The following is a 7,181-nucleotide window of genomic DNA, read 5'->3' as shown; positions in this document are numbered from 1 at the left end:
AGAACATGATATAGAACCAACTCTAGTTGCAGTTGACTGTGATTCTATCAATGTTAATATAGGTAAATGGTTGATAGTAAATACAGGTAAGTTTTTGACAAAAAATGCCATTCATATATTTCAATAATTATTTTTCAGGCTGGAAAGGAGAATCATTCACTTATTTGGATAGTTTGTGCCTTGCTCGCTAATGAACTATCTTTGAGGCACTTAATGTCAGATTATGACGAGAAAACAATTTTAAACAGCAAGTTTTCTGGCTATATTGGTAAACTTCCCTTTACTGCCAAAGATCTTGACATTTTAACTAATGAAGTTCAAGATATTGAAATTAATTTATCAGATATTGATAACGATACTTTAAAAATTTATTCCAGGGGCCAAAGATACCAAATAAATAAAATATAAAATAATGCAACGTGATTTAAAAGAAATTTAAAATGGTCCCCATCAGCCCACAAAATATACGGACCATCAAATAGAATTATCATATGACGAGAATTAGATGTGCTTCACGATTTAGATTAGGAAGGAAATGAAGAAAAAGAAACGGACGACAACAGCTCTAATAATATAGTTTTACATTAAAAAGTTAAAAATATGTAACTGAAAAGTTGCTTGACTTCATGCTAAAAAGCATGAAATGATTCATGTAAATCAACAATTATTTATTCAATTTGTAAGTATATTCTACAAATAGTGCAAATCATTTTGGAAGTTTATTTTCGCAAGTCGTTATTCAAGTTTTTTTAATTTTTTGCACAACGCGTTACGAAAGGTGAATTTTCGCATGTGTTTTATCCTCAGTTCATAAAATCAATTATCAATATTTTTATAATTATCATACTTCCTTGTAAAAAGTTTAAAAAAGTAAAAAGGTCTCAAACTTCCATATAACAAGTATATTAAAAAATCGTTTTACAATTAAATTGATTCTTAAGCGTATCACTAAAATAACTTTCTTTATACTACTTTAGTTAACTACGGTTTATTAAATCGGTTTATTGAATCACAGCGGTCAAGTTTTCTAATTACAAACCGTGGTTCAGCAATATGGAATCATTTCCAAAATAAAAATATTAAAGACTTAAAAAGCATTTCATCGTTTAAACGGCAAACTAAAACGCATCTTCTTAATTCCTGACATATATATTATAGCTTACAGTATTTGTTTTCAGATTTTTGAATTTTTTTCTTCTTATTTGTTTTAATTTTTTTTGTCTTCAATTTTTTACACTAAAAAAAAATATATATATATATAAGCTTTGTTTTATTAAATTTTAATTTTATTTTAAAAATTAAAGTGTTTTTTTAATGAGTGACTAAAAGGGCTCTATGAAAAGGTTGTGAAACTTATAAACGCATCATCCTCAAATATGTATATATATATATATATATATATATATATATATATATATATATATATATATATATATATATATATATATATATATATATATATTTGGAGGAGTAAAAAAAAGTAAATTTTCAAAACAAAAAAACTATACCCCCTAAATTTGGGGCAAATATATTATAAATGAGCCTAAAAAAATTTGAGCGCTGTCGGATCACTTTTGACCCCCTCAAACCATTATTTTAGGGGGGAAAATGACCGAAAAGTGGTCATTTTTGGACATCTTGAGGAAGGGGTTATACATGTTTTGTTTTTTTTAATTTTTTTTACTTACTATATAAAGGACTATATTTTAGTTTTAAAATGTATGGTTTTTTTATTACCCCTCAAAAATTTATGTTTCGTGGTATTGAAAATCAGGAAAATCGGTAATTTTTTGCATTTTCTTCTGTTACGTCTATCGTTGTATATTTATATTTTGGTACAACTTCAGAAAATTTAAAATTTTATATTTTTCTAATAATTTCAGATTAGTACATAAAAAAAAACATGAGTGCAAAACAATGAGTGTAAGTCATGAATAAATAAACAATGAGTGCAATTTAACTAAGGTCATTGAAAAAGGAACTTTTTATTATAAAAGAGGCAAAACCAGCTATATCAGGCAGAAAAATTTTTGTTAATGCTGGAATTAGTAATGAATCTTTTTTGAAATTATTAATGACACCTTTTTCGAATAGTTCATTGATAATTTAAAATATTTTTATTTAGATATGCAGCTTCCGACGTGCTTGAATATTCTTCAACACTTAATATATGGCCAGCAATATTGATCTGCATCAATATCAACTACAATTGCTTGTCCCCTTAAAAAATTTTTTTTAAGATGCTCACATAGTTGCTGTGAATGTATTTTGTCTAAAATCAAGAGATCCTGGATTAAAGCTAGATTTGATGTGTTAACTAATTTTTTTAGTTGAAAAACTTTTTAATTTGCACAAATCTTATTCCAACTTGAAAAAAATGCAAAACGAGGAACTAGTGGCAATTTGGCTAAACAAAACAAGTTTGAGGTTGAAATAAAAAATATTTTTAAGCTTGTAATTCTAATCTCAAAAACATGACCAGTAAAGATAAAAAAAGATCCCTAAAAGACAAGATTGAAGACTTGAAATTTCTTGAAGATAAGGAAGGTCAAAGAAAGTTTGTTTTTAGCTCAGAAGATATTAAGTATAGAATAAAGGTATTCAATGCTTTTAGTTAGCTACTTCAGCTCTGGTTTAACCCCTATTACTTTATTGTCATTTCCACTAATTCTAAAATTAAAAACTCATACTAAAACATTTCTATAAATTAGTCAAAAGAAAGTATCAAGAAGAAAAATTGTTCACAGCCTATGAGTTTGGGAGTTGATTTACCCAAGGTTGAACTTATAGACACAGATCTAAGCGAGGATTCTTCAATTGAATCTAATTTTGATCCAGGTGATTGGGTGATCCAGGTGATATAGAAGTTTCTGAAAACCCAGACGCAGTAATTGCAAAAATTCCAAAAGATATTTTTACTGGTTATGTTTCTCTTACTGCCACAGCCTGTGACATATCGCCAAATGTTTTACAGAAGGTAACAAATGCAGTTCTATATCAATTAGGTGTTAACCTTTAAGGAGTTAAAAGTAGTCAGTCTACCGCATATAGAAAAATGAAAAAAGAAAATGAAAAAATATCAACTATTACAAAACAAGATCTTAAAGTAGCCATTATATATAATTCATATAATTTAGCACAATGTATAATTCATTTCGACGGCAAGACATCGTTTGAACTAAACAAAGGGAAAATATTAATAATATAATATAAGGGAAAATATTAAAGAGGGATAGAATGGCTGTTTTAGCTAACATTAATGGAGATTCTTACCTACTTGGAATCCCTCCTCTGGCGTCATCCACCTGTGAAGATCATTTTTTTGGTATAATAGACTTACTTAAAGAATATCAACTTACATCAAAAACTAGAGGAATATGCTTCGATACAACATAATCCAATACTGGGACAAATAAAGGGTCCGCTTCTAAAATATCTAAAGAACTGGATAAATATCTCCTCCAAAAAGCCTGTAGACATCATGTGAACGAGCTAAGAATGCTTCACTTTTGGATATTAGTGGCCAATGATAAAACAAATGGACCTGATAATCTTTTTTTCAAAAAATTAAAAAGTATTATGGAAGAACCTAATTTTAATTATAATCTAATACAGCTCTTACGGTTTGATTGGAATAACGTTAAAAGCAATCTTTTAAAGAAGGAAGCTGAGAATTTATTAACATTTTGCAGAGCTTACTTTGGTAAACCAGGTATTAAAAGAGATGACAGAAGTGAGCTTGCAGAATTAGTTGTCACTTACTTATCCGCTGTTACAATATAAAGTACAAAAAATAGGTGCTATTCATAATGCAAGATTTTTAGGAAAAGCAATTTATTATCTAAAGCTTCAGCTTCTATCCAACCAACTTACATTTGTTTTAGAAAATAATAAACTAAAAACTGAAATTAGGCTTATTACTGAATTTGTTATTTGCTTTTATGCAAAATGGTATTTACAATCTGAGTATGTCATCAAAGCTCCTTTTCTTGATATTACAGCCATACATCAAATGCATCTGTACAAGTAGATATGTACAAACCCAACTGCTGTTGATGCTGTATTGGAATCTCAGTATAAACGTTGTTGGTTTTTGAACTCAACAATGATACCTCTTGCTTTTCTAGATGATGATTTAACATTAGAAGAGAAGACAAAAATTGCACCAGCAATTCTGTCATTTGGCATGCCTAACTCTGACTATTATAAGCCTGAGAACAAAGTAAAACAAGATATCAACAAAATTTATAAAATGGATATAAATATTGGAAAAAAACCACCACCCCTGTCTGTCTTGGTTGCTGACTTTTCTTACCTGATTTTTGACATGATTGCTCTTGATAAGCAACGAGTTAAAGACTGGCTCTCGCTTCCACCAAACTATTGGTATACCCAATCATGTTTTAAAAGTTTTCAAAAATATGCTAAAACTTTAATATTTGTAAATGACTATTTAAAACGGTCTATAGGTATGATAGCGCAGTAAATTCAAAGATATTCTAATGAAACTGAAAAACAAAACAGATTGCTCACTGTAGACAAAGATCGATCTGTATTAAGATCACCAGGACAAAAATCAAGTAAAATTTCAAAGATTAAGTTAAATGATGGGCTTCGTGTGATGCAGAAAAAGATAAAGAGATAAACATTATTAATGTTAGTCGAATGTGTTTTTGTCTTTTATAATATTTTAAATATACATTTATCTTTTTGTTTATTCTTTTCAATAAAAATAAATAGCGGTTTTTTCGATGTATATAAATTAGAGATGTCACGAATATTCGGCGACCTAATAAAAAAGGCAACCGTTTAATCGGTTTTCTCATTAAAGTTAAATCATGCGTTAAGTTCAGGTTGTCGTGAAAATATCGTTTTTTATAAGTTTTTTTATGCAAAGTTTTCTGAAATTGCCTCAGAAGTGCAAGGTATGCCTGAGCTTGTTATTTCTTGAACTTTTCTGAATGGTTTGAAGAGTATGAAACTTTTATGTCGATAGTTGCACCAAATATTTTATATAAAATATTTGGTGCAACAATCGACAAGTAATGCATGCTGTGACACAACCTATTCATAAATGCCAACAGAGTAATTGACTTATGCACAACAACGACGCAGATCGGAACCCTCAATATAATTAAGTGCTGCCGAATATTTGTGGCATCTCTAATATAAATGGTTGCCCCCTCGTCCATGTTTCGGAATAGAATGGAGGGGTTCTTTTGTTTAAGTAAGCTTGATTAAGTAAAATGTTTTCTCTATATTTATGTTTCGAAAACTCTTTTGAGTATTTTAGGATATGGTCACGAGTACAATTTGATTTAAAGGAATGATTTTCTGTAAACTCAATTTTATCGTAACCATTAAAAATTTTATACAGTTGTCTTCTATTAACAAGTGAGGGTATTCTAAGACAAGCAAGTCGATCTTCATAGCATAATTTACTGATTTGAGGTATAAGTTTAGTGGCAGACACTGTACTTTTTCTAAAATGACAATATCTTGTTTTTGATATGGAGCCCATACGGGTACAGCAAACTGAAAAAGTGGTTGGATAAAAGAAAGATATAGAGATTTTAGCAGTTCTGCATCAAATTGAACAAACGATTTCTTTATGACATGCAATTTGTTTTGCTTGCACTCGATAATACCTGATTTTTCCATTTCAAGTTATCTGAAAAATCACTCCTAGGTCTCTTTCAGAATCTGATGTATTGAGTTTACAACTATTTATATAAAATGGATATCGCTTATTTTTAAAGCCATAGTGCATAACTAAACACTTTTCAATATCAAAATTAAGTAACCAGTCTTGTGTCCAAGCATATGCAGAGTTGTAATCGCATTGTAGTTTATTTTGTAACTCATCAGAAGAACTAATTGACATGATTTTGGTGTCATCAGCATACAATTTTGAAATACTTTTTAGAGACTCAGGAAGATCATTTATATAGAGTATAAACAGTAGTAGACCCAATGCTAAGTCTTGAGGAACTCCACTGTACACCTCAGCCCAAGTTGAAACATAATTTGATGTGAAACAGTATCAATCTTTTGCAAAATCAAGTAAAACTACATCAACAGGAATTCCTTGATCAACATTCCTTGTAATATAATCTAGAGTTTCAAGTATATTAGTCGTGCATGACCTGTTTTTAACGAACCCATGCTCATGTTCATAAACCATGCTGTAGTTATAATATTATTTTCGTGAAGATATTTTTCTAACTCGTTTTTTTATTATTTTTTGAAGTATTTTAAAAGTAATACATGGAAGTGATATAGGTCTATATTTCCAGAATCAGTTTTGTCACCTTTTTTATTTAGTGCAGTTATATTTGCTGAATTAAATTGATTTGGTAGTTGACTTTTTTCTATTGACTCCATAAAAATTAGTGTGAGAGGAAGAGCAAAAGCAGTAGCACAGTTTTTCAAGATATATGGATGTAATTTGTCAACTCCATATGCTTTGTTTTGATCAAGATTTTTTAGCCTTTAAGGAACATCATCATAATGAATATCTTTAGGAATTAAATTAAAGGTGGTATCATTTATTCTTGTTTTAAAAAATGGAATGCAATTTTTACTTTCTTTTACAAAAATGTTTTGAAAGTTTATATTTAGTAGATCAGCAATTTTTTTAGAGTTATTTCACCACTTGGTTGCCTCAGAGTCTTTTACATTTTGTTCAGAATTTATATATCTATATAATAATTTTGGGTTCTTTTTAGCTTTATTAACAATCATTAACTCATACTTTCGTCTTGTTATGGAAATTTCAATTGAAACTCTTTTTACAATTGTTTATATTTGCTACAAAGATATGAGTTTCTCCATTTACTTGAACAATTTATGTGTCTTAAATTCTGCTTTTTTCTAATGAGTGAGACTAGGTCTTTGTTTAGCCACATATTCCTTGATGATGAATTTACAAATGAGGTATTTATAGGTACATATAAGTTACTCGCTTCTTCAATATAATGAATTAACTTGTCATACATCTCTTAAACACTTTTGGTATGAAAATGATGAAGCCAATCAACATTTGTAAGGAAATCTCCAATACTATTATAATCAGCTTTTCTATATACAAATTTATTTTCCTCCTTATTTGCAGTCTTTTTTTTATTTTCAAAAATAAAATCAAAACATAATATCAAATGACCTCTGATTATATTTCCTTA

This window comes from Hydra vulgaris, chromosome 08 (assembly GCF_038396675.1).
Source record: "Hydra vulgaris chromosome 08, alternate assembly HydraT2T_AEP".
Lineage (NCBI taxonomy): Eukaryota > Metazoa > Cnidaria > Hydrozoa > Anthoathecata > Hydridae > Hydra > Hydra vulgaris.
The sequence above is the reverse complement of the archived record's forward strand: the minus strand, read 5'-3'. Positions refer to the sequence as shown.